The sequence below is a fragment of the Cavia porcellus genome, unplaced genomic scaffold, assembly GCF_034190915.1.
Source record: "Cavia porcellus strain 051 isolate PalLab524CR breed Dunkin Hartley unplaced genomic scaffold, mCavPor4.1 scaffold_17, whole genome shotgun sequence".
Taxonomy (NCBI): Eukaryota; Metazoa; Chordata; class Mammalia; order Rodentia; family Caviidae; genus Cavia; species Cavia porcellus.
In genome coordinates this window covers 42151916-42178442 of record NW_026947500.1, presented here as the reverse complement: position 1 = coordinate 42178442, position 26527 = coordinate 42151916, and the positions used below count along the sequence as shown (strand labels likewise).

The 26527-nt window shown below is 51.4% G+C and overlaps 1 long non-coding RNA gene across 1 annotated transcript; it reads left to right on the top strand.

The window, feature by feature from the left end:
- Positions 1-23217: 23217 nt before the first annotated feature.
- Positions 23218-25959, top strand: LOC134471200 (uncharacterized). Its single transcript, XR_010040510.1, has 2 exons — positions 23218-23492; positions 25390-25959. It is a non-coding gene; the product is annotated as an uncharacterized LOC134471200 (long non-coding RNA).
- Positions 25960-26527: the final 568 nt, after the last annotated feature.

The window sequence follows — 26527 nt, the reverse complement described above, 5'->3', positions numbered from 1 at the left end:
TGGGATGGGTTTGAGGTCGAATTCTCTGCAAACCTGGCCTCAGAACTGTTATACTAAGATGCTGAAAAATTAAAATAATTGATTAAAAGATAATTAGCAAAAATAATTAGTTAAAAGGATAGTTATTAGCAGTATTGTCATTCTGTACTGAGCTTGTCACCCTAGTAACCAAGCACCAACCACATAGTTATAATTAACTGACCGCATCCTTATGCTGTTCTGTACGTGTCACCCCCCCTCCCCCGCAAGTAACCTGTGTGCTATGTCAACCTTTGTTCCCTTTGTAAGAGACAAATGATGCTGTGTCAACCATTGTTCCCTTTATGAGAGACAAATGTTCCTGGAGTTGACAAGGGCTACGAAGTGGCTAACCACCCACTGTGAAATGCCTCTGACCTCAAGCAAAGGGGAACAAGGGCCCACCTTGTTTCTGTTTCTCACCACTATGTACTTAATGATCAATGAGCTAATCATGAATGAACTATAAAAATCAGTCAAGACTCTAACTCAGTTGCACAGCTTTGCAAATTCCATCTGCACTGTGTCGCTGGGCCAGCTAAAGTAAAAGCACTTCTTAAAAATGACGTCGTTTTATCCCATCTTTTCCATCTCGGGGGTTTTGCCCCATTTTTCATCTCAGGGGCCTTTTGGGGGAAGTACAACAAGAACTTCTGTTTCTTCATCAGTAAGACAGGGGAAATGCTGACTGTGTAGACAGGCATGGCAAGGATTAAACAAGATAATTCCAAGGTATGTAGCAAGCTGAGGACCCTTGACCTTCTGTAGTCTGGGGTCTACGGCCACTGGGGTAACAGACAAATTTTTTTTTTAAATAGATGGTGAATGAACTTTTTTTTTTTGTCTTTTTGAGACAGGATCTCGCTGTGTAGTTCAGGCTGGCCTTTGTAGCCTAGTCTGGTCTTGAACTCGCAACGATCCTCTTGCGTGAGCCACCACGCCCGGCTAATGGTGAATGAAATTGTTACACACCTCTGAAGTATCCTGAGGATGGGTCTCATTTACCTGGGCCACAGGCTGCTCCTTGGGGCTGAATTCAGGGGGTGGCACAATTTTGAAGAGAAAAATGGCATCGCTGTTTGCTGATCCTAGCTGAAATTGAGCACAGTGTGTGGCTGTGTATCACCAACAGAAATAACAGATAAATTCCCATCCTACTAGGCTGTCACACACGTCGCAAAGCCCTTTGTGCCTAGCGCCACTCCAAAATTATGGTGCTTATTAAACCTGCTGCTCTATCTCATTATTTAATGCCTTAATAAAGAAGCATGCATATTGCAGACTTATAAATTTGTGTTTTTAATATTTTGATGCTATTTTCATATAATTAGTATGCTTTGTAATCTTACATGTTTTCATTGTGTGTGTTAAAAAACAACATTCCCAGAAAGAAAGAAAAAATCTATACGCTTTGTCAGCTTCCAAAGGGTCCAGAAAATCTATATGCTTTGATCCTTCCAAGGGATCAAAGGGTCCTTTACAAAAGAGAAATTCAGGCACAGAGGGGTCAAGAAAATTGCACAAAGTCACACAGCTTAGTAAGGGAAAAGCAAGGATCTGAACCCAAGAGGGCCCAGCCCAGAGCCTGTCTGTCCCTTGGTCCCTTCCATCAGGGTGTGATTGGTTCTTGAACTTTCAGCCTCCCCAAGTGCCTTGTGGAGCAGGACTGGCTTTATTGATCCTTGACTCCCTCTGAGCTTAGAGAAGGTGCCAAATAAAAGTGTTTGAATGAATGTGTCTATAATCCGTAAAAACCTCATTCATCGCGGTCACAAAGACCTTTTCTTTTCAGAGGGAATTTTATTGCTTTCAAGAGAAAAAAAGGCCCTGAGCCAAAGAATTTGTCTATGTTTTGAAATGGCATTAGTTTGGGGCTTTGCATTTTTACAGAGCTTTGGATGCGCCCAGGAATTTTTACATCCCTTTACCTCAAACCTTAAGTGTAAATTTATCAGGTTGGGAAAGGGTCCCCCATTCTGTTTTGCAGGGAAGCAAACAGACCCTCTGGGCAGTTGACTCCCAGAAGTAGCACATCTGGGGACAGAACAAGGCTGCAGGACCCGGTAATGGCTCTGTCACTCCCTGGCTGGCCTCAGCTGTGATAAAGTGGTGGTTAAGGTTAAATCAGACGCTGTACATAGTTTGCGATGAGATTCTGGTGCATCCTATGGTATAGCACACGGTTGCTATCCGCTGGTTCCTGGGCCAGGAGGTGGCAGGGCTACTGTGACCTAAGGCTACCATAATCGGGATGGTTTTTGCAGGGACTTGGAGTTTGGCTCCAACTCTGCCACACGCCAGGGACAAGATGCCGGTCTCCATGCAACCCAACTCCTCAATCTGCAACATGAGGAAACAGGTCAGTGTATCTGTATTGGGCTCAGAATTCCCCTGTCATGTGAAAGTGCCCCCCCAAGTCAATCTGAGACCAAAGTTGGGCTGCCCTTTTGAAGACAGAGCGGGGACCCATCCCACTGCTCTCCAAAGAGCTCTGGGGATTAGTGCGTAGGTGGGAAAAAAACCAGTTTAGCCAGAGGTTAGCATGAGACAGCAAGATAGTGGGCAGGCAGACCTGCAGATTTGCCTCCTTTGGTGGGAGGAGTTAAAAGTATCACAAAGCCAGTCAGGGCAGCACAGGCCTGTCATCCCAGCAGTCGGGAGGCTGAGGCAGGAGGATGCCTACAAGTTCAAGGCCAGCCTGAGCTACAAGGTGAAATTTAAAAGTGGCACATGTGCCAGGGCGGGGCTGTGGCTGTGGATTTCTGTCTCTGGGTGCATTCAGCTTCTCAAGGTAACTGGGTGAGATCCGTGGTTCGGCATCTCTACTGCCCACCCCGGGGAGTCAGGCTGCTCCTACACCCCCGCCCCTGGGTGCTCCTCCTCCCCTCTCCTGTCTCCCCATCCATCTGGTCCTTTCTTTCTTCTGATTTTTCAAGTCCCTGCCATTGTGAGCTTTCAGGAGTCTGAAATCATAGCGATGGTGCCAAAGGCTGACCAGGCAGGGTTCTGCCTGCAGAGGGGCTCCCTGGACCCCTGGATGGCTGGGGCGCCCCCCGCTAAAATGTATCCTCGGGCCCCAGGAAAGTGGCCTCTTGTTCATCAACCCCAAGGAGGACCGGAGACCTGTGGGAGGGAAGACAGGGACAGAGCCAGCTCATAATGATGCCCCGGAAAACCTATTGAGCAGATCTTCCCCAAATGACTTTCTTCATGTGAAATTGTCTTCCATTATTGCCTGAAAAAGGGTTTTTAAAGAAGTTAACATGGGAGTTAATGAATATGGGGTGATAATGCTCCTTGTATCAAATGAGAAGTCTAAGGCTGCCACATGAAACAAGTACATTATAAGTACGCAGCCATATGCATGAGTATCGGTACTAGTGTTACCGGATTGTTCCATCGGCCCAGTCCTTGGGAATGGAAGGAACCGCTCCACGTCCTGCATCTGAACTGACAAAACATCGCGTTGGGAATGAGGATCTAGGTGCCCCCAAGAGCATGTCCTCCGGCTGGGGAAGACCCCCAGACACCCACAGGTGTCCTGGGGGTAAAGCAGAGGGACCACAGGACAGGTAGGCATCCACGTTTCATGGAAGCAGCAGAAAGCAGGTAGTGATGAGTCTGGGGTTCAGATGGCTGCATCCGTACACTGTGTGACTTCAAGTAAGTGACTTCACCTCTCTGAGCCTCCATTCCCTAGTGGTGAGCGGGGGGTAGAGGGCAAAGAGAAATTGAAATTACAGACAGGAATGCAGTTTGTAAACTCCAGTGATTTATTAATGATTTTTGAAGGTCGAAGGTAACTAAAATTTCCTTTTGTTGATTTCTACCCTCTTTTCCCAGAGCCCCTCTATTGAAGCCAGCCGCTGCTTGTAATATTTAGTAATGAAAACCGGTATTTATTATGCACTCTCCGGGGACCGTCCTACCCTGACTTTATGCAGCAAGTATTATTAGCTCCATTTTATGGTCCAGGAAACTGAGGTGGTAGGTGGTACATAAGTTGCCATAGGATCAGGAAGTGGTGGGGACTCACACCGGGTCTTCCTGTCTTATCATCTCTTCCATCTTAGGCTCTATTTGCCTCTAAAACCCACCTGACACCTGCAGCTGATTCCACACTGTGCTTTGGGAGCCCCAGGGGCAGGGCGCTCATCGCCACCCCGCCCTCCTGCGCCACAGTGAGCGCGCTCCCCTTACAGATAAAGCATTCTCACGGTGATATTATTATCCACAAGAGTCACGCAGTGGGCGCGCTCCTGAGGTCTCTTTTAGAAGCACCTCTTTAAGAGCAAGAACATTGACACACAAATGGAGCCCGGCTACAGAAGAGAGGCTTGAAAGTCTCCAGCAAAATACAGCCCAGCAAGTGAGGGGTGTGTGTGTGTGTGTGTGTGCATGTGTGTGCTCATGTGCATGCGTGTGTGTGAATAGGGGAAAATTAATCCTCTTTTGCTGATCGCTATTTAAAAAGAAAACATTTGCCAGAGAGGAGGCGTTTATTCCCTGCAGACGCTGGGATGGTTTTGAAATATCTCCGCAGAAGGGGAGATGATGGAGGAAATACAAATCTATTAAATGCGCAGGGTGCAAGAAAAAGGGGGCTCCTATCAAAGCCTTTCTAAACCATATCAAAGCCTTCCGAGGTCAGCGAGGGCGGTCTGAACACTACCAATTAGAGCTAAGTGGGAAAGCGACTTCAATCTCGAAATTAAAGATGAAGGGCGCAATTAACCTGTCTGCAAACGGAAAACATGGCCCTTAATGCTCGATGTAATTTAATATTTTAAAATTACGGCCACACGCAGGAAGGCTCCTGTTGGACAATATAACATGGACAATAAAAATCTCTGTAGGCCTTGGGCTAGTGTTGGGTGAGAAGGCTCAGGAACGGTGCCAGTCGGGATACGGTGATTTGAAAGCCACAAAGGCTGAGCTGGCAGACCTGAGATTGGGGCTCAGCCTGGGACACCAGGCCCTGAGGCTAACAGTGTTTTCCTGCAATCCATTCGCCAGCCAGCGGGAGCCATCTGATTGTGTTTAGTGCCCTTTTGCAGGATGGGTAATGCTGATGGAAGTTGAAAGGAGGCCAGAGCTTGGAGCTAACGCTCAGAGGATTCACAGATGATTCCTGAGGCTCTCTTTTAAGCAGTGGTTCTAAGCATAGGGGAGCTTTTAACTTAGTTCATGCATAGCCCTTAACACAGGCCCCAAAGGCCTGGGCCTTGGTCTTCTTTAAAGTTCTCCAAGTTAATTTTTGCTGGTACCCAGGGTTAAGAACAGATGCCATGCATTGGAGCAGGGTGGTACACACCCTATAATCCCAGAACTCTGAGAGGCTGAGGCAGGAGGATTGCAAGTTTGAGCCCAGCCTGGGTAACTTAGTTATTAATGAGACCCTATCCCAAAATAAAAGGCTTTGGTGAATCTAGAATCTAGCTCAGTGCAAAGATTCTGGGTTTAATCCTCAGTACCATTTTTTTAAAAGAGAGGATCCAAAGAGAAATGGTGGCTATTGGATATGGCCAAGCCTCAACTATGCTAACATGAGCAGCGTGGTCCTTGAGGAGCTGCCAGGAAACTGCGTAGAGAAAACTCAAACCTATGGGAAATCTTCCTCTCTGTTTGCAGAACACAGTTGGGCCTCTGACAAAGTCTCCAAGCACAAACCCGTGAGCATGCGTTGAGACTGAGCGCTGGGTTTCCTGCTCTGTGTTAATATTCGGGAATCCCCGCCGCCCCCCCCCCCAGGATATGAACCCCTCTTGGTGACTGCACTGGCCCTCCTCAGCCCTCCAGGTCCGGGAGGAGGGGCTCAGTGCTGAGCTTCCTTCTCCCCTTGCCTGGGAAGGAGCCGGGATAGATGATGGGCTGGGGCACCAGGAAGCTCACAGGTTCTGCCCATGGAGTTGACACCCATAACCACCACTTCCTGGGTCACACCTTGGGTGCAGAGCCACCCTCTCTGAGGCTGTTTGCAAACTGCAACTAATTCCAGCACTCACAGTGCCCACCTACCTTACTAGGAGGGTGGGAAGTCACGTGGGCCACAGAGTGGCCCTTCCCGGCCCTGGCCCTGCTGTGGGCATGCTCCTGCTGTTACATGCCCGCCCCTGGGGAGCACTTCTGCCTCCTTCTTTCCTAGACATCCTGCGTTGTTTGTCTTGCTGCTGGGTCAGCCGCAGGACCTACTGATTCTTTTTCTCCTTTTGCATCTTCTCAGAATTCAGATTTACAATCCTCCACCAGGACGGCTTTCTCTTCCCGCCTGTTCTCTCCCTCACTTACTCCCTGAGCTCTACCTGTCGCTTGAATCCCCCTGCACTGAGAATTCTGCAAAGATAGTATCTGGGGCTTCTCATCACCCGGAGGGCTGTGAAATCTCAGAAAAAGCAGTGCTTTTGCACTTAATCCTCATAGCAAGCCTGTGTGTGAGATCCTGGTGTCACCTCTACTTTACAGATGAGGAAACTGAGGCACAGAGGGATCATATCACTTGCTCTAAATCAAATGTTAACGTCAGAGCTGGGACTTGATCCTGGAAATTGGCCCTGTAGTTCTGACTCTTTACCACTGACTTAGTCTGTTTTCTGCTGCTATAACAAAATGACCTGAGACCAGGTGATTTATAAAGGTTTGAAGATTTTTGGTTACATCCTGGGTTGTGGGAGGTCCCAGCGCATGGCATCAGGGCAAGGTGGGAGCTCACAAGGGAGACAGAAAAGGTGTGCAGAGAAAACTCACAGCTGCTAATGCTATCACAGAGTCCTGGCCTCGAGACCTGTCCCACCTCTAACCATCTTCAACATGCGAATTTGGGGATAAGGCTTCTAATTCAGGAACTGGGGGACACATTCAGGCCATACAGCCCTCTGGAGTGAGAGTGTCCCTTACAGGCCAGAGTGGACAGGAGGGAAAGAGAGGACAGAGAAGAAACTGAGGCAAGTCATGGGTGCCTGCAGGAGAAGGATGGCCTGTCACCAGCATCAGGGCCTCAAGGAAGCCACCCAAGCCCTGAGTTTCCCTACCTGTTACTGTCCACATGGATTACCAGGGATGAAAGATAGGCCAAGAGTCCAGCCTGGAACAACGCCCGCCCACTGGTGTCCAGAGCTAGTGTGGCCCTCCTCCAGCTTCTCCCCAGATGGGCGACCCCAAGTGCCAGAGCTCAGACGCCTACAGCCCCTCCTCCAACCTGAAAGAGGGACCCAGACATCTCCAGAGAGTGACAGTGGCAGGAAGGGGCAGGACCTACACATACACAGAAGGTCACACCTGATGGAAGCAACCTGAGACCCCCACCTGGGAGACAGCAGTCACACAGCAAGCGGTGGGTGACCAGGGCCTCTCCTGCCTCTCTCCTCATGGCTGAGCCAGGACAGTGCTTTACCCCTCGGATGCTCACTTCCTGGGTTTCCCCATATGGGTTTCCAGGAGGTGGAAGGCCTGGCAAATCCTATAGGCCCCTCCTGAGCCCCTTTGCTGTGAGTGGAGTGAGAACCAAGCTGGATCTCTTTCAGGGTCCCCGGGAGCCTGCCATGAGGACCCAGCAGGCCCTCCCAGGCCCGCTCTGCGCACAGTGAGGTTCTTTGTCCCTCACCACCGTCCCTCTGGCAAAGCTGGGGCAGTGGAAGGTTGTCCCTGGAAAAGGATGGACGCATGGACAGTCCCTAAAACTGTCCTGCTCTGAGCCCCACCAAAGCCAGGGAAGGGAAAGCTCTGAGCCCCAAATCCTGTGGCTAAAATCGCCCCTTGCAGAATCCAATTGCACAAAGCAAAGCATCATCTGAGCTCTGCAGGAGCTCAGAGACCAGAGCAGTCAGAACAGCACAGAGTAAGGTCCATGCCTGGGAGGAGGGGAAGGGCCACTCCTATCTGTTCTCCAAGCCACACACAGCCATTTGGCTTCCCCAGGGCCGGGCCTCCAGAGCAGTCAGAAGAGGAGCCATCTCTTTGTCACCTGAAGGGGCCCAGAGGACACAGTCCTCCAGGACTGCCCTGTGGAGTTTGCTTTTAATTTCCCAAATCTCTTCTGGCTCTCCCAGTGCTGGGCTGGGATTTGAACCCATCACCACCAATCACCGCCAATCAGCCAGACTGTGTCTGGGGGTATGAGGGTGCTGGGGGCAGGGGCGTTACAAGGAAAAAGGGCCAGCAGGTCTTGGGGCTTCTCCTTTCCTGTCCTGGGCTCCAGAAACCATGCATGAGAAGCTGAACCAAGCGCTTTCTAGGTGGCTGTCTAGGAAGGGAGCGGCCTGTGCTGGGTGGAGCCGGGGATATTCACACACGGCTAATATGGCTAATTTTTTCCCTGTTACGCAGTAGGGGTATTTGTTCCCCTTAGCTATAAGTTGGGCTGCCGTGTGTAAGATTTCATTTGAAGAGAGGAGTAAACAATTTAAAAAACAATTGAAACGCGGAGCACCAAACCTGGCCTTCTGTGGCTTGTGGCTGCAGGGCTGGCTTGTGAGAGGGGGGTCTGCTCCGTGGTGGAGCACAGTGAGATGAGAACCCGCCATCTGCACCAGGGTCAGCGCCAGGCACACGTAGGGTGGGGGGCCATGCCACTTCGCTGAATTTGAACTTGCATGCTATTTAAAAACGGCAGTGGTCCCTTTGATATTAGCAAGACTCGAGTGGTCACACTCATGCACACACAGGGCATAGCTAGGGAAGGTGCTGGTCCTTGCAAACTTTGGTGTCTGGCTCCAGGGCTGTGACCCACACCCCTATCCCCAGGCAGGTGAGCTCTAGATCCCACAGCCAGCATGTCAGACCCCAGGCCGGGCTAAGGGGCACAGACTGGCACTAGCCACCACCCAATCCTCCACCCTGGACTCACAGGCACTGGGTGATGGGTCTTCCTCACGTTGGCCCCCTTGGGCACCCAGGGTCTGCCTGGGCAGATGGCTTAGCAGGGAAGCTGCAGAGCGGTGGATGTTTGGGGGTGTCTCTGAAGTCCCTCGAACGTCTGCGGGAGCTAAAACAGCAATTTCCTCTTGGCTGCTGGACAGAGTGTTCTCAGGGGACAGGTGGCCCAGGCACTCGTGGGCGGCCCTGTGTCCCCAGCTTGTCCTTCTGTTACTCAGCCTGCTCAGAGTCAGAGCGATCCTAACCAAGGGCTGGCGGTTCACACAGCAACGGATGGTGCCCAGCCCCCAACGGGGGCCGGGCCAGAGCCACCGAGATGAAGAAACAGAGGTCCAGAGAGATTGAGTCAAGCAGTAAATTAACAAACAGAATCCTGAAACCAGCTCGGATGCCCAAGCCCTACAGTCCAGACCCAGTATGTCTGAAGTAAGTGGGGCCCCAGCCCCAAGCTGAGTCCATAAGCCTGGATCCTGCCTCAGCTTCTTTATGCCAGTGATTTGAACCTGCATCTCAGGGAGGGGAATAGTGTCTTCCAAGGCATGAGTTTGAGTTAAGCCATATCCACTTAGCGAGATTCTGTCTCAAATGAAAAGGGGATGGGGATGTAGCTCAATGGTAGAGCGCCCCCTGGGTTCGATCCCCAGTACTGCCCCCCAAAGCAGCAACAGTCTGTTCTTTCAGAGGAGGCAGAAACAATGTCACTCTTTAATATATAAAGTTAACACAGTAGAGAAGACATGTAACATACTTAGGATACTAAAAGTTTATGGGAAGTGAAGTTGGGAAAATGTGCCTGGCACATAGTAGGTGCTTAGTAAACAATCTCTTCCGTCCTAACCACTCACTGGAGCCGAAGGGCAAGTGGCCACCTGGAAGGTTTTGTGTACCAGCCTTGGCTGCCCGGCTCTCTCCACCCTTTGGCCTTTGGTCCTGTGTTCATAGACAGCAATCCTAGCGCCTCCTCTGTGCTCCAGTCCCCGCTGCCTCCAGAGTTGCCTGTTGGGACTTGTTATAGGTTAAACAGGTACGGGCTTAGCTTGGCTCAAATGAAACTTGAATGCTTGGGGTTGTTGTTGTCAATTCTCCCAACACAGGGAAAAAGGTAATTGTCAATTAATGAGCCCATCAACCGAGGCAGGAAGAAAATCAATACCTCGAACCAATCCTGAGTGTTCCCATGCCAGTCAGGACTCTAGGAGCCCGAGCCTTTCAAACAGGTACATGGAGTAATTGGCTTCTCCCTTGTGACCCATCCTGCGGACTCTACAGCTCTCCAATTAACATGTACTGCTGACAGGCACACAATTATTTGGGTTCACAGTGCCCCAGCCAGTGTTTGTTCAATCAGAACTTGCAAATACGTGACGAGTGCACAGAATAGCAAGTGCGGGGCAGGCATGGGAGAAGCCAAACAGCCAGGGAGCCTGAGGAACCCTGCGACTGGACTTCTTCCTCAGGGAGGCCTCCGCTCTGATGTCTGCTCTGCAGCCCTGAGCCAGCCTGACCCTGAATGGCACCGCTCTGGTCACCCTGGGGAACTCAGAGGGGGCCAAGTGGTACAAAGAGGGACCATTCCCTCCCTGTCCGGCTCCAGTTGGGAAACAGCCAGGTCTCTCTCCCTGTGTGTAGAACGGACTGTCACATTCCCCACCTGAATCAGTCCAAATTCTCAGGGTCTCATCCTGACCTCCCCGGCGGGGTCATACGCCTTTCCCATCAGCACCCCGAGCTTCTGGTTTTGCTTCTCTTCAGCACCAGCCCACGGCATCCTCTCTGTCTCCCTCTCCTAAGAGTGAGCCTTCAATGTCAGGGGCAGGGGGCATCCGTTTCAAAGCGTTGGTAGAATAGCAGGTGCTCAGAAGCCATTGTTAGATAAATATATGGTTAGAGCAGAAATGCACGGTAGAGGTTGGGGTGGATGGATGGATTTGTGGTGGAAGGAAGAGCCAGTTGCAGTAGATAACTGGCTAGGAATGAAGATGGATGAGATGGTGGAGGATGAGGGAGAGGATGGATGGAACATGAGAGGATAGAGCAGGAGAGTGGTGGGTGGGAGGATGGATGGAGGGCCCGATGGGTGTGGGATGGCTGGTGCAGCCTCATTATCCGGTGCACAGTCAGGAGTGTGGCCTCCAGAGCCAGATGTCTTGGGTTGGATCTCAGCTATGGAGTTACCATTAATAATAAAAGGAGAAGTGACTGGATGGATGAAGGATCCATTCCTGAAGGATGGAGGAATGTCAGACAGCGAGGTGGATGCGCGATTTGACAGGAGAATGGGTGCATGGATGAGTTCATGAGTGTGTAGGCGACCACGTGGACGGACGGTGGTGAAGAGGAGAACAGAAGGAGGAGGGGGCGTACTGTGCCAAGAGTAGAGGACAGGGGTATCACGTAGATGGCCCACCCCAAACCATCACTGTCTGGCACACACCCCCGCCCTGCCAACACACAGAAGGGCTCAATGAGAAATCCTACTGGACGCCCTTCCCCTGGACACCCAGACCTGGTCAGGTGTGCCAGGCACACGGTGAGCCAGGTTCTCACCACTGGTTACCATTTCCACCGTCATGATGACCTCACCTTCCCATTCTCCACAGGAGGTAGTGGAGAGCTAACGGCCCCCCGAGAGCCCACGGAGGGCAAAGCTTTGAACCTGGACCTCCTCCTTCAACGTCAAGGCTCCTTCTCCAATCCCAACCTTCCTGGGGGCTTCAGAAGAAGGTTCCACCCTATTCTCAAGGTGCTAATGGAGAAGCGTGGAATGGTGCCATGATTCTGGACAGGAAAATGATTTCTAGGAATAAAAATTATATTTCTTATTGATTTCTTGCTAGAGTAACTTGGCTAGAAACAAGTTCTCTTCATCAGTTTAGGATCCAATCATAACCTCCTGCCCCCAGCCCACTCAGATCCTCATACTTCTGGTGGTGAAGCACAGGGAAACCTGTCTCCTTCGGTTGCCATGGATACCACTGTCTGATGCAGCCTCTCCCCAGGGAGAGTCTTACTGCTGGTCATGGGGATGAACCAGCCCAACTCTGCCCTGTCCCATGGGTTGGGAGCTAAGCCTGAGATCAGTGTCAGCTGAGACTCCCTCTCAGTGTTTAGCAGGGCTTCTGGGCACTGAAATTCTGCTGGGATCATGGAGGCACCTTCAGCTGTGGGATTCCAGATCTTCTCCAGCTGGGCATCTCTCATATTGTCCTATGTAGGTCCTCTAGGGTCTCTTCCAGTCAAACCTAGTCGTCTCTTGAGCAAAATTGGAAGATCTTTGAGATACAGTGTCCCTGGGGGGGGGAATCAAAATTCATCAAAATTCATAGACCCTCAAGGCCCTTATGTAAAGGGATATAGTGTTTGCTTATAACCTATGGACATCCCCCATATGCTTCAGATCATTTCTGTATTGTCATAATACCTAACAGCATAAGTGCCTTGTTATACGGTATTGTCTGGAGAAAAATGATAAGAAAAGAATTCTACATGTGTTAGGTATATGCATAATTTTTTCAAATAGTTTAGCCTGCAGTTGGTTGAAGTTGCACATGCAGAGGCCAAAGAAAATACAAGAGGCTGGCTGTGATGGGTAAATATCTAAAAATGTACAGAGTATTACCTGGTGTTTACGGCACCAGTTCACTGGGTCTTAAATACAGCCCTGCTACAAGCTAACGAAATCACTTGCTTATGAACTTAAAGAGGGAAATTCTAAATAAAATATTGGCTAATGAAATCCAGTAATATATTCTTAAAAATACAGTATGATCATGTAATGTGTAACCCAGGAATGCAGGGTTAGTTCGATGTCAGAAAAAATATATTAAGTCAGCATTCTCACAAATTAAAGGAGAAAGGTAAGAGATTCACCTTGAAAGATGCAGGAAATGCTCTTAATAAAATTCACTGTCCAACTTCACAACCCAATCAAACTCTGCTTGGCAAGGTAGAGAAAGAAGGGGACTTTGATAATCTGCTAAAATGTCTACCAAAAACATCTGAGCAGAGATTATATTCAAGGATGAAACTTAAGACACAGTTTCACTGATGTCAGGAACAAGATAAAGATGTCTTTTATTGCTGATTTTGCTTCACATTAAACCTGAGATCTTAATCAATGCAACACAAAGAGAAAAAATACGTAAATGCATAACAATTAGACAGAAACAAAGCTGTCTTCATTTGTATTTTTATCTGGAAAATCCTAAACTATCTGAAGTCTCATCAAATGAATGAGAGTCCTCCACGCCTGCCCAGCAGGTCAATACATAAACATCGATCGCGTTCCTATAAGGCAATAACGCATTCAGATGTGTAATAAAAAGACTCCTTTCGAGACAGCGCGACAACCTGAAAGGTACCTAGGAATAAGTCTCGCGAGGGATACGCCTGACTTTTATGGAGAAATTTACAAAGCATTGCAGCGGGAAATAAAAAGACTTGGAAAGACTGAGGGGACTGCGGGAGATGAGAAGGACGACAGCACAGGCAGAAGGGGCTTCCCCGAGCCCCCCACGCCAGGGGGGCGCTGTGTGGGTTGGCATCAAAGTCCCAGGCGAACGCAGAGGATGATTTGGATTCTGGACTCGGAGCACCTGGGTAAGATTTTCTTCCTGGCGAAAGGCTGGGCTTTCATGCCTGCTTATTACAGGCATAGCTAATGCACATGCTATTTTGTTACCAGGCTTTTGCTGGCCTAACAATATAGTGTGGATATTTTCCATATCATTAAATGGTGTTCGATTTTGTTTTTTAAGTCATAAAGAACAGCTCTCTAGGGCAGACAAGCCTAGGCATTCCCCTTATTTTGGAGATGAGGGGGACCCCTCAGGCAAGGGGAAGAAAGATTATATTCAACTAATGCCTACTGTGACCCATCTAATTCATCCCAACCTCCCTAGGATACAGAATTTGTTTCCTCCATCTTTCAAATAAGGGAAGTCGGTGTGAGTGTGTGTGTGTGTGTGGGGGGGGGGGGTTGTCCAGCAGCTCCTGCGCAGGCTGGGGTGCAAGCCTGGTGAGGGGGTGGTCTCGGTTCTGCACATCCTCTGGGAGCAGAAAGAAGAGACTTCCCTGCCTGGCATGGTGCTGGGTGGAAACCGAGTGCTCACCCTGCCTGGCAGTGTGTGGAACGTACAGGGCAGCAGTGAACTGCACCAGGACCTTGTCTCAGTCTCCTCCGTTTCCTGGGGATGATATGATCAATTATCACCAACTCCTGGGCAGCATAATCCAAAAGTCTGACCTTTCCCCCTGAGTTTCTATGGCTGGCTGGCTTTCTTTCTTTCTTTCTTTCTTTCTTTCTTTCTTTCTTTCTTTCTTTCTTTTTGTATTGGGAATCAAACTCATGACCTGTTCTTGCCAGGCAGGTGCTGTGCCACTGAGTTAATATCCCTGGCCCTCACCTTTTTTCTTATAAGGCTCCAGTCAGCACACTTAGGGCCCACAGTAAATCCAAGATGGACTCATCTTGAGACCCTTATTAACTAAACCACATCTGTAAAGATCGTATTTCTAAATAATGTCAAATCAGAGGCACTAGGGGTTAGGACTTGGACTTAATCTTTCTTAGGGACCCAATTCAACCCACTCTGCAAAGGAAAACTTGCATTTGGGTGGAAGAAAATGAACAAAGAAATACAGAGCACAGGAGATGGAAATCAGTGCTGTGCCAAAGGAGGAGAGAGGAGCAAAAACGGGACAGGCAGGGCAGCCACTGTGGTTCAAAGTGGGCTGCTCGGGGACAGCCTCACTGTGAGGGTAACTGAGAAACTTGAAGGTGGTAGCAGTTAAGTCATGTAGGTGTCTGCATGGACACTGTCCATGCAGGGAGAGGAACCAGCAGATACGGAAGCCTGGAGGAAGGGGTGTGTCCAGAGCGGTGCATGCATGGGGCGGAAGGAGGGAGGAATCCCTGGCAGAGGTGCAACCCCGATCATCAAGGTCCTATGGGAACCAGGATTCTGAGCAAGACAGAAGCCACTGGATGGTTCTGAGCATAGGCAATGACAAAACTGGAACAGCATCCTCCACGCAGAGCCAAGTGAGGTGAGAGCGGCCTCAATCCAGGTGGGAGATGTTGGCTTGGACCACGTGGCAATACAGGGGCTGCAGAGAGTTGGTGGAATTTAGGTCAGGAGCTCTGGATGGATGTGTGACATGAGACAAAGAGGACCCAGACACCAACGACATGCTGTGCTCTGAGCACTTGGAAGGAGGAAACTGCCATGAAGGAAGTGGAGGAGGCTGCAGGTGGAGGAGAGGTGGGAGCTGGTCTGGGCATGGGGAGCCCAAGGTGTCAGCTAAGAGGAGGTGATGGGCAGGTGGTTGGCTATGTGAGCCTGGAGTGTGAGGCAAGATCTTAGCGGCGGATGCAGATTTGAGAGTTGTCAGCACAGAGACAATGTTTAAAACCATGGGAGTGGACGGTCACCGCAGGAGTGAATAGGCAGGAAAGAGGGCACGGACTGAGGGCAAAGGACACCCAAGCATCAAGAGATCAGGCTGAAAGGTGTGACCAGGGTGGCAGGAAGAAGACCAGGCGGGAGTGGGATTCTAGGACCACGGACTTGAAAACGGGGTGGGGACCAATGGTGCTGAGTGCTATGGCTGGGCCAGCAAAGAGGAGCACGGAGGAGTGGGACTTGGAGCCTGAAGAATCTTTGGTGTTCCAGCCAAGAGCAGTTTCCATGGGGATGCAAACCGGTCAACGTGACACGGAGAGGCAGGAGAAGGAGAGAAGTGGCAGGCAGCGTGGTGGCCAGCCAGGGGACCCACCTGTGGAGTCCTTGTAGGGCTTTGGCTTTAAGGAGCAAAAGGAAATGAAGGAAATGGAGATACAGAAGATAGAGCGGGTGGAGAGATGTCCTGTGGCTTTCCAGAAAGGGAGAGCTAACAGCGCGTTTGCAGGTGCTGGGAATGGTGCATGGCAGGATAAGACTCAGGGCCCAGAGGAGGGCTGGCCTCAGGTGCAGGCGTGGTCCTCTAACAGGAAGGAAGGCAGAGGACATGACACGGTGCCAGGAGGCAGCCTGCCACTATTTTCTTTTTTCTTTCTTTCTTTCTTTTTTTTTTTTTTTTTTTGTCTTTTTCTTTTTTATCGGTACTGAGGATCGAACTCATGACTGCCTGCTTGCAAGGCAGGCGCTTATGCCGCTGAGCTAAACCCTCAGCCCCCCTGCCACTATTTTCTAAGTAAGCCAGACTAAGGCCTGGGACGGAGGGTCAGGGTGGAGGAGGAAGACACGGAGGTCAGAGAAGTGGACAATAAAGATACTTGGGGAAACAAAGAAGGATTCAGGGCCCATGAGAACTATTCACTGGTGCTGATCTGAAGAGGAAGGCAGGAATGCACGACTTTGGGGTCCAGGAGGACAAGGAGCTTTCCTCTTTGGGTCCCCACTGTGCTGTCTCCATTCTCCAGCGTAGAATAAATGAATGAGCACGTGGCTTGGCCCAAGAAGGGGCTGTCTGAGGGTCTGAAGTGTTTCCCTTTGGGCCACCGTAGCCACCCCCGGAAGACAGGAGACTCTGGGCTCTAAGGCCCTGGCAGTGGCCATCTTGCAGGAAGTTGACTAGCTTGTTCTTGGTGGTGGAAAGTGAGCCTTTATTCCTGACAACCTCAATGAGGTCTGCTGCCTGAGCTCCCGCCCCACTAAGTTCTGGGCCAGCAGATGAACCAACTATCCCCATGCCTCCTTGCTTTCTCAGTTCCCATGGGTGCTCCCTGTATGGTGCCACCAGCCCTCCTCACCCACCCCTGTCCACAGAGGTCCAACCGGCCTGCTTGCTCCTGCCAAGACCTCTCAGTTCCTCCCAGAACCCCCTCTCCTGGGCTCTACTTACACATTGGCAGGCCCCACCTGGGCCTTTGCCTCATTAGCACCTATGCAATGGCTCCTGTCACTTCCAGACAGGTGACTTGAATCCCAGGAGAGGTCTGGGAGTGGAGCCCAGCATCAGACCTTTATCAAGTACCTGGATTGTGTGTGTGTGTGTGTGTGTGTGTGTGTGTGTGTATGCGTGTCTGCATGTGTGCATATGGTACTGAGGATTATTGGGCTGAGGGTCTTGCACTGAGCTGCATCCCCAACCTCCACACCCTTTTATGGAGACAGAATCTCACTAAATTGCCTGAGCAGGATTTGAATTTGAGACTCTCCTGCCTCTGCCCCCCAGGTGCCGGCATTATAGCAGTGCCTGGTTCAGGATGTATTGCATAGGTAGCCAAAGCCGAGAACCTCTCATTCTCCATAAAACCAGAGGAGTTCTCCCTTTCTCGTTATAAGAAATAGAAAGCAGAGCACAGCTAGCACTGACTCGGCAGTGACCAGGTGCCCAGCACTGCATCTACTCTGACCTCCGCAGCAGTCCCATTTCACAGATGGGGAGCAAGATCTTGGGGCGGACAGTCCTGCCCCGGGGACTCAGTGGAAATGCAGCAGGCAGGGCAAGACTCTGAGGCCAGCTTTACCCCTGCACCCGGCATTTCAAAGGGGCTGCCTCATGGGTCCTCTGGACAGAACCCCAGCACTCTGGGCAGGCGGCTGGAGAGGTTTTCTTTCCAGACTATGAACAAGGTCACAGAAGTCCAGTACATGACACTGCCCCTCCCACACAACGGTGCTGGGAAGACTGTGGGAAGGAGCGGAGAGGGCACTGTGACAGGGAACTTCAGAGCCCCTGAAGGACCACAGAAGAAAACAATGTGATCAGAGCAGGAAAGCTATGCCAGGAAGAGAGGAGACAGGGGGTCAGGGAGGGCCGGGAGGGGTGGTGCACCAGCTGCCAGCATCAGCAAAAGGCACGCAAGGCCACCCCCCGCTCCAGCCGCCTGGTGCCCTAAAGCCCAGCCTCACCCAGCTCTGCCTGGCAGCCCTCTGGGCCTTCTTAGTCTCAAGACGACCACATTTCATTATAATTTAAATCTTTCTTGGGCTTCATCAGAGGCTAGGAATGTCTTGAAAAAGAGAAGTGTCTCTTTCCTCAGGTGAGGGGAAAACACACCAGAGCTTTCTCTTCTAATATAGACCAGACACGAAGATGCCGCCGATGCTGGCAGAACCTGCCGGAGCGCGCTAATAGACTGGGCGAGAAGAGAATTATAGGAGACAGCTCCAGCGGGGAGGAGGGAGGGAAGGGGATGTCTGGGACTGCCAGGCCCTGGGGCCAGGGGAGCCCGATCATGGTCAGCAGATGCTGCCCCACGGGCTGGGTGGGCTCTGTTCCTCTCTGCCTGGAGCCCAGTGAGATAAGACCCCCAGAGATGAGCCCCCCACTCCTGCACCCCTCTGGGTACCCTTCTAGTTGGTTTCCAGTGACCCCATTAATTATGGAGGCGCCTGCTCTGGAATGGAATCCATGGTGTTTCCGGCATGGCTCTTAGTGGGGGAGGATGGAAGTGACCTAGAAACGTGTAGCCAGGAAGCCACCCAGGGCAGTTACACTCCCACCAGAAGCCGGACCAGGTGGGGGCTGTTTCAGGTCATGCCTGCTTTTAAATATTATCTCAGCACTTGGAGGTCCCATGGAACACTTGGCGTATGACAGGGTGTTTGGCTTTTTAAATATCAGCTTCTTTCTTTTTGCCTTTAATAAAAACCAGCGCTGGTTTCTGACTCACAGGCTCAAAACAGCCTCTGCTGTTACAGAAGCTGGGACTATAGCGGTGGCACGGGCTGGAACTGCTCTCAAATAGGAAATCGAAGACCTGGGGAGAGAGAGCGGGGAGAGGGGAGGGAGAAGGGAGAGGCAGAGCAAGAAATAAATGCAGAGGTAATGCTAAGCTGGCCTTTGTGACTGGCTCCCCGGGAGCCCTGGAAAAGCTGCTGGGCCTGGAGCAAGGAAAGGGGGGTTCCTGGCTTCCTGATGACATCCTGTTTGTCCCCTGTCAGTCAGCCCTCCTGACCTCGGGATGCTCAACGCAGCTTGCCAGAGATGCCTCTGTGTCAGAGGCTCCTGAATCTTAAGCAGATACCCTGTCACGCTGAGCTAGAGGCTGTCACCTCCCCAGAGAGGGCAGGATCACTCAGAGTTGATATGGTAGCCGCAGGCAGTTGGTCTGGGTCAGGGCAGCAGGGCTGGAGCGGGGAGAGAGGGAGGCCAGGGTGGCTTCAGGAGAGGACTCTCTCCCTCTCTGCCTCCTCTCCTTCTCCTCTTGCTTTTCTTTCCCTTCCTCGCTGCCCTGCTCTGCTCCTTTTTAGCTCATCGTCTCTCATTCTTTGTCTCCATTCCTCTTGCTCTGTCTGAATCTTTTTTTCCTCTCTTAAGAAAAATGGCTGAACTTGTGAAGCTGGAGATCAAACGCCCCAGCGGCGCACGGGTGCCAAAGGACGGCCTTGCTCACACAGACCTTCGCATCTGGCGCTTTTTCTGCTCTTTGTCTGCCTCCGCAGTCCCCCGTGGAGAGGAAGGGCAGGGAGGGGCTGGTGCAGTGCGGGTGAGACAATCAGTGGAAACCCTGTCATTACTGGGGCCTGGTAATGGGGGGCAGGGAAGGGAAATTCATTCAGGGCCAGGCACCTGCTGAGCAGGGCGCTGGTATACACAGCAAGCCCCACCTTGCAAGAGAAAGTGGGTTTGGTAAAGGCTACTGTCCCCTAGCAGGGTTGGGACCCACAGCTGCTGCCTGACAACCACAGGGTTTCCCCTGTGCTTTGTGGCATGAGCGAGGCACTCACGGATGAAGGACAAGAACAAGAGGCCCCTGCATGGGGGCCTGAGGACCATCATTTTATCCCGGCCCCTAACAGCCCTGCCTGAGGGATCCTTCTTGTCTCAGTGATGCATGAGGTCACGCGGGGCACCTGAGGGTCTGTGCAGTCAGCGGAGGAGCCACTGATGCCTTGCCTGGGCTTTCTCTAGGTGTATTTATCCCGGCAGCAAATGGGAACTCGCTGAGAGAGGTAGGGGCCAGGCAGGAGAGGCAAGAGAGGCAGGAGCCTCTGCCCTCCAGAGTTGGCCTCAGTGGCCAGCTGGGACTGAGGTCCCTGTGCCTCTCTGCACCCTGAGACTGATGCATTCTGCTGCTCTGAGGAGGGGACAGAGTGAGAAGGGGTGGGGACACACAGAGTCAGAAAATGAGACACAGAATTGGTCACAGATGAGCTCTCTCCTCACGAGCGCATGCCAGCCCTGGCCCCATCTCACAGATGAGTAAACAAAGGCCAGGAAGAAGAAACTGACTTGCCAGGGGCCAGAAGGATGCACCACCCACACTGCACTCCATGGCAGATTGGGGGTGGTGGAGGCTGCAGTGTCACAGCGGGAGAATGGCCTTCTCAGTGCCCCATGCAGTCTGCAGAGGTGGTGTCTGCAATGGCAGCGGGCCTGTGGCAGTCTCCTCCATGGGTGTTCAGCAGACAGCTCGAGGCCACGCTGCAGGGAAGTGGCCGTGGACAGCCAAGGTGGGGCTGGTGGAACAGGGACCCAGGTGTCTGTGAGTGGCCACCATACAGGGGCTGCTGCTAGGATGCTTCTTGTTCTGCAGGTTTATGAGGCTGGAGACAGAAGTGGGGCTCCTAGTAGGTGGGAACAGGTCCTGAGAGGGGAGCAGGACGGGTGGCAGGATGTCCCCCTATGGGAGTGTGCGAGCTGAGATGCCATACCCGACTCTGCTACGCAGGGAATGCGCATCAGCCGCTGCAAGCTGGCACCACCACGCCCTCAGGTAGAACCAACAGGTGGTTCTATGCACACCTGCTGCCACCCCAGCATGGTAGCACCTATGACCACCTCTGATGCCACTGCAGGAATGGACTTCAGACAGGGCCTCCTGACACTGACTGCCACACACAAAACCGGTGATGGTTAGTGGCTTTCACCTGCTCCTCCGATCAGCGGTGACTGAACCGTGACCAATAGCTACACCTTGCAAACACCCATGAAGGAGGAGAACACAGAAATGACTGAGCTGCCTGGCAGGTGCTATGAGCCTCACATGTGTGTCAGAGTCACCTGTGCGGTCTCTGCTTGCGTGCTTGTGAGACAGACTGCACCTCACCTTAAACATAGCAGCACAGAGCTCGGCAGGCCAGCAACCTGGCTGTGTTTATGTTTCCCAGTGGGAGACGGTTTTAAAGCCAGTTTTTCTAAAGCAGGAACTTCTAATCCCACCCAAAGGTCTGGCTCCTGAATGCCTGCCCCCAGCAGGCTCCGGGCCAGGTGCAGCACAGGCACCTTTGGGACACAGCACAGCTCCTGGGTTCCCCACAAACTCTGCCTCTGCCACTTCTCTTACTCCCGTTGGCACCTGGGCCCAGCTTCTGTAGCCCTGTGACATGTTCTTTCTGGCCCCCAGCTCAGGAAGGATGGGGTAGCCTGCTACGGAAGGTTTGGCCAGGGTTTACGTGCCCATCTGCAGGAGACACACTTGGACTGGGTGCACAGAGCTGGTCAAGGCAGCAGGCGGAGGCCCCATTGTCTGCTCCTGAGCTCCTGGAAACCCTATGCATCGTGCTCAGAGAATCAAGCTGGGCCCTGCTGGGACTGCGGCGGGGGCAGATACACCCTCATCAACGAATTGTTTCCGGAACCAGAGCGGGATGGGACTGAGGAAGGTGGAGCCTCCTTTCCCAGTCTGTGGTCCATGGCTGTTTCCAGAGCACCTTGTGAGGAGCCAGCCCCTGTGAGAGAAAGGAAGATGGGCTGAGAGATAACCGCTTTCCTGAACAACCCTGAGGTTCAGGGAGGAGACACAAGAAGGCCACATGTTCCCCGACACGTGACCTCCCAGCTGGTTTTACAGTTCAGAGTCAGGGAGAAAGGCCCCGCTAAGGCTGAAGGTTGACTTTCCAATTGGAGGACATCGGGTGGCAGTCATGGGGAATGTGGTTCTAGGGTGAGGCCTTACAATTCCATTGGGACAGGTGGTCAGAGAGGGCAGGCAGTGGGGTCCGAGCTGGCTGCAGGAGCCTTTTTAAGGTAGTTTGTCTTCAGGATGCTCCCTTGTCTTCCAATTTCCAAATCTTCCCAAGTATGGGAAGATTGGGTTGAACAAAAGCTGAGCAGGTTTCTCTGCAGGATCTCAGAGCTATACTGACATGGACTGTGAAGTTCAAAGAAGACAGAGAGAATACAGAATTTCCTGAATTTATTTGTCTGTGGGCACTTCCTCTGCCCCCTCCATTCTTCTTTGCAGCTGGTAGAGCACCCACTGGGCTGGGCAGAAGGCCGAGCAGGTCACAGACCAAGCTGGCTCGTGCAGAGCCCCAGGTGCCAGCCAGCAGCTCCACTGTGTCCAGGCCCACGGTGACATCAGGTGTGCTAGTGTTTTGGAAAGGTGCTGGGAGACATGGAAGAGGGCTCAGCCCTGGAGAAGCAAGCAGAGAGGTCAGAGGGGAGAAGCAGCCTGGTGCTGGCCTCTCCCGTGGAGAGAGGATCACCAAGGAGAAGGGGAAGCAGCCACCGTGATGGACGGCAAACGTCCCTCAAAGGCACAGCCTGCCTGTCGTTTGCAGGAGCAGAGGCCAGCAAAAATGACCTTCTGGTTGTGCATGCCTGGCCTCGATGCCTCCGTTTCTAAGGGGACAAAGAGGTGCCTGGAGAGTGCCACAAGGGCCGAGAATCTGTGGTATGCCTTGTAGGTGTTCAGGGACAGTCACATTTTCTGGTTCTTGTAAAAGTCACTCCGTGCTGTGTGGGCTGGCAGCTTTATTATGAACCGAGGTCCCAGAGTCAGGCAGACCTGGGACCAAACCCTAGTTTTGCTCTGTAGTTAGCGTGGTCTCAGTCAGGTACCTCATCTGTCCAAGCCTCAGTTTCCCCATTTGAAGGTGGAGCCAGTAATAGAATTCTATTCCTGGAGAAGTGAAAACGAGGGAACGAAGAAGTCAAATTGCCTTTGGAATGCTATCGAGTGCTTGACACAGGAAGTGCTCAATAAATATTAGCCATCATTAATTTTAATATCAATGAGATTTTATATTATTTGTAATAAAAGTAAAGTTTAGATGATTGAGTTTTTACATTCAGTTTCATTGCTTTCAGGTGCATACAGTGACCCCTGTTGGACAAGTCCAATATTGGCAAGTATTCTCTGAGGTCTGGAATAATCCCTGCGGGCAGCGGTTTGTAATTTTGTTGCTGTTGTTATTGTTGTCCTTGTTTTTGTCACAGGGTCTCACTATGTAGTTCAGGCTGGTCTTGAACTCACAGTGATCCACCTACCTCAGCCACTCAAGTGCTGGGTTATAGGCATGCACCACCACACCTGGCCCATGTTTATAATTAATGGCTTGTTTCTATGTCTCAAAAGTTGCTTCTCAAGTACTTAAAAGAGGTTCTCTGGTTTCTAGTCCCTAGGAGACACTGGAACAGGAACTCTGATGTTTATTTGTTGATCAAGGCTTTTTACTGAGCAGCAGAGCTGAGGCTGCGGTCTGGGTCACCAGCCAGGAATGAAAAGGGAGGGGGATAAAGGGGAGAGTAGCCAATGAGAACGCAGTTCAGGGATCTGGGAGACAGAGATCGGGAGAACCCAAGATTCCTGTCTCTTCCCAACTGGTTGCAGAGAACAGAACGTATGGTTCAGTCCCTGGATGATGAAAGCATGCCAAGTCTGCAGTTCCTCCATTCTTGCTTCTTCCAAAGTAGCAGAATTGTGGGTGAGTAGTACAGCTAGACTACAATTCCCAACCTCCTTTGCGTCAGGTCAAGTTCTGGCCAATGGGAGGTGAGCAGAAGTAACGTGTGCTTCTCTGAGCCAGAGTCTTTAAGACAATGGTGCCACTTCTTCCTTGGTCTCTGTTTCCCTTTTCCTGCCTTAGCCAGGACACTGCTGAAACCCAGCTTCACCTACAGAAATGCTGACAAACTCCAAAAGGGGTAATAAAGGAGCCTGGGTCTCCAAATGACCATGAGAAGAAGAGCTACCTACCCCAAATTATTATAAAAACAGAAAGACATTTCTTTATTTCTTAGTAAGACTGGGTTTTGGGAGGAGAGGTTTTGGTTACACAGTGTATCTTCCCCTGACTAGCACAAGCATTTTCCAGTAAGCGTGACTACAGGAAACAGCAGGAGGCAGGGACAGTGGCTTTGAATCTAGGAGCATTAGCTTCCCCTTTGTAAAATAAATTAGTAACATCGAGCATTATTACACCAGTATTTTCATTGAGCTTCCACCATCTGCACAGTGCAGAGAGAAAGGCAAGGGCTACAAAAATATAGAAAATAACAAAAATATGCTACCGCCTTGACCTGTGATAGGGGGCTCCAGAGAACTTTCTAACTCACCTCCCATCGCGCACCTGCACACACCCTGTCCAGACCTCCCTGGGCCCACACCTCCCCGAACTTCAGTGTTTCATGCTGTATCTCAGCCAGGAATGCCCTTTCCTTCTCTCTCACTGGTGCAAAGTTGCTCACCCTTCTAGACTTTCTCTGTGGCTTCTGTTGCCAGAAAAGTGCACACCCCTCGGTTTTCTGTTTGGATACTTGGCGGGTGCTATTTGATCTTGAACATGCAGTACTAAGCGTGGGCCTGGAAAATGTGCTTTAAAATGTTCCTTCGACAAGCACCAATCAGGCCCCATTAGCAGGACAAGACAGAGTGGGGAAGAGGACATGCATCTTTGTCCTCGGGCAGTTTACAGCTACTGGGTAAAATGGACATTAAGCAAACACACAGCAAATAGGTAATTATGCAGAGTGCCTAGTGATGTGAGGAAATGAGCAGGGCCTAATGACAGAGTGCTGGGGTGTGGGAGGGTCAGGCTGGCGTCTGCACGGAAGTGGCATTTAGATGGAGCCTTCAAGGGGGTGGAGGGAGGGAGGTGACCGAGGCCGTCTGCCGTGGCGGGGCTGGGGTGCTCCAGGCAGGAGACACTATCGGCGCAATGCTCAGAGACAGGAAGGAGCCAGATGGATGGTTAGTGGGTAATGAGGAGGGCCACGCAATGGGAGACAGGACAGGGCAGTGGTGGGGATTGCGGGCTTTACCTCCTGAGCACCAGCCAGCCACCGAGGGCTTCAGAGAGACCTGGGACCTCATCTGATTTTCACCCCAAGGGCAATGGATCTGCAAAAGTCCAAGCCATGATGGAGCCTTGGGCCCAGGAGGTGGTGCTGGGGAGGGGAGAACAGGTGATATACAGCGGAGGAGAAGGTTTCTAACAGGGCAGAAAGAAAAGAGTGAGGGAAGGGGGGAGAGAAGAGGACCAGTGTCTCTAAGAGACTCCCCTAGAATCCTGTTGGAGGTACAGCAGCAGAGGCCGAGGGTGCCCGGCAGTGACACTGTGATCAATCTTGATTGTCAACCTGATCAGTGTGGCTTGAGGGATTCCCAAGAGATTACTAAAACACATCAGTGTATCCAGGTAGGTCACAGTGGTCCATGCCGGGACGACGTCTGGTCCCTGACTCCTTCCTCTCTGGCTCTTTCCTTCTGTTTCTGCTTCCTGGCTGCCATGAGTTGAGCACCTCTCCTGTGCGACGCCCCCTGCTGGCCACGAACTGACACCTCAGAAACCAGGAGCCAAAAGAAACCTCTCTTCCTTTAAGTTGCAGGTGTCTGCTATTGGTCCCAGCAGCCCCTACAGACACACCCTACCATAGTGTCTATTCATAGGGCCAACAGAGAGACAAGAGCATTGCTAAAGAGAGAGTCTAGAAGAATGCAAGCGACATACCGGCTCATCAGTAGGGGCGCGGCTGGGTAAAATCAAGGCCTTTCCTTAAGGACCACTAGATGGCCAGATGAGAGAATGGGGACCCTCTCTACAGATCAGTGCAGAGCTGCTCCAAGAAAGACGTGAAATGCAAAAGCAGTGAGCGGCATGGCAAGTGTTGGATCCAACCATTTGCATGGAAGCGGGGGAAACACATGGATATAAATATACAAATACATAACATCAGTGTTTCTTTTGAGTATGAATAAACTATCTCTGGAAGAACACACAGATGGATAGCACGGGTGGCCTCCGGGAAGGCGAACCAGGATAGAGGGAGACTTAGAACTTCGTATGCTTTGGTGTCTTTTGGATTTTCAGCCCCAGCAGTGCATTAAAACAACAAAACACTGGCCTGAAATGTGAGTTTAAAATAAAGAATATTCTCCAGGCTCAAGATTAACCGGCAGACATACAGGATGCGTAGATTTGAAGGCCCATGGTTGGGGTGGCCCTGTTCTGGCCTGATGAGACCTGGCTCATTATCTGCCCTCTCCTGACCCTCAGCCCTTCCCCCAGCATCCCCAGTGCAGGGACCCCTGGCTCTCTGCCCTTCTTCCCCATAAACCCAGGTGTAAAGTGGGGCCCTACCACCATAGCATGTTCCCACAGTCTCAATTGCTGCTATTAACATTGATTTTTTTCCTTGAAATCACCTAATATACACAAAATATATGGTCAGTTCTGCAGCAGCAGATAGCCTAAATCAACCCACTTCAAGGCAAAGTCCCCTGCTAATAGAGCTCCGCAGGTCACATGTCACCCTCTTGTGCCTTTGGGGGCCCAGAGCCCGTGAACCTGACAAGTGTCCCATTCTTGCTGGAGGGCTGAGAGCCAGAAGAATCCCCTTGATTCTTCACATTGGTGGCCCCCACACAGCCCATCCAAGTGACCAGGGGTGGGGACAGAAACACTGGGACCCACATGCAAGATGCAGAAGGCTGACAGGTGACCAAAGCAGGTGGTGGGTT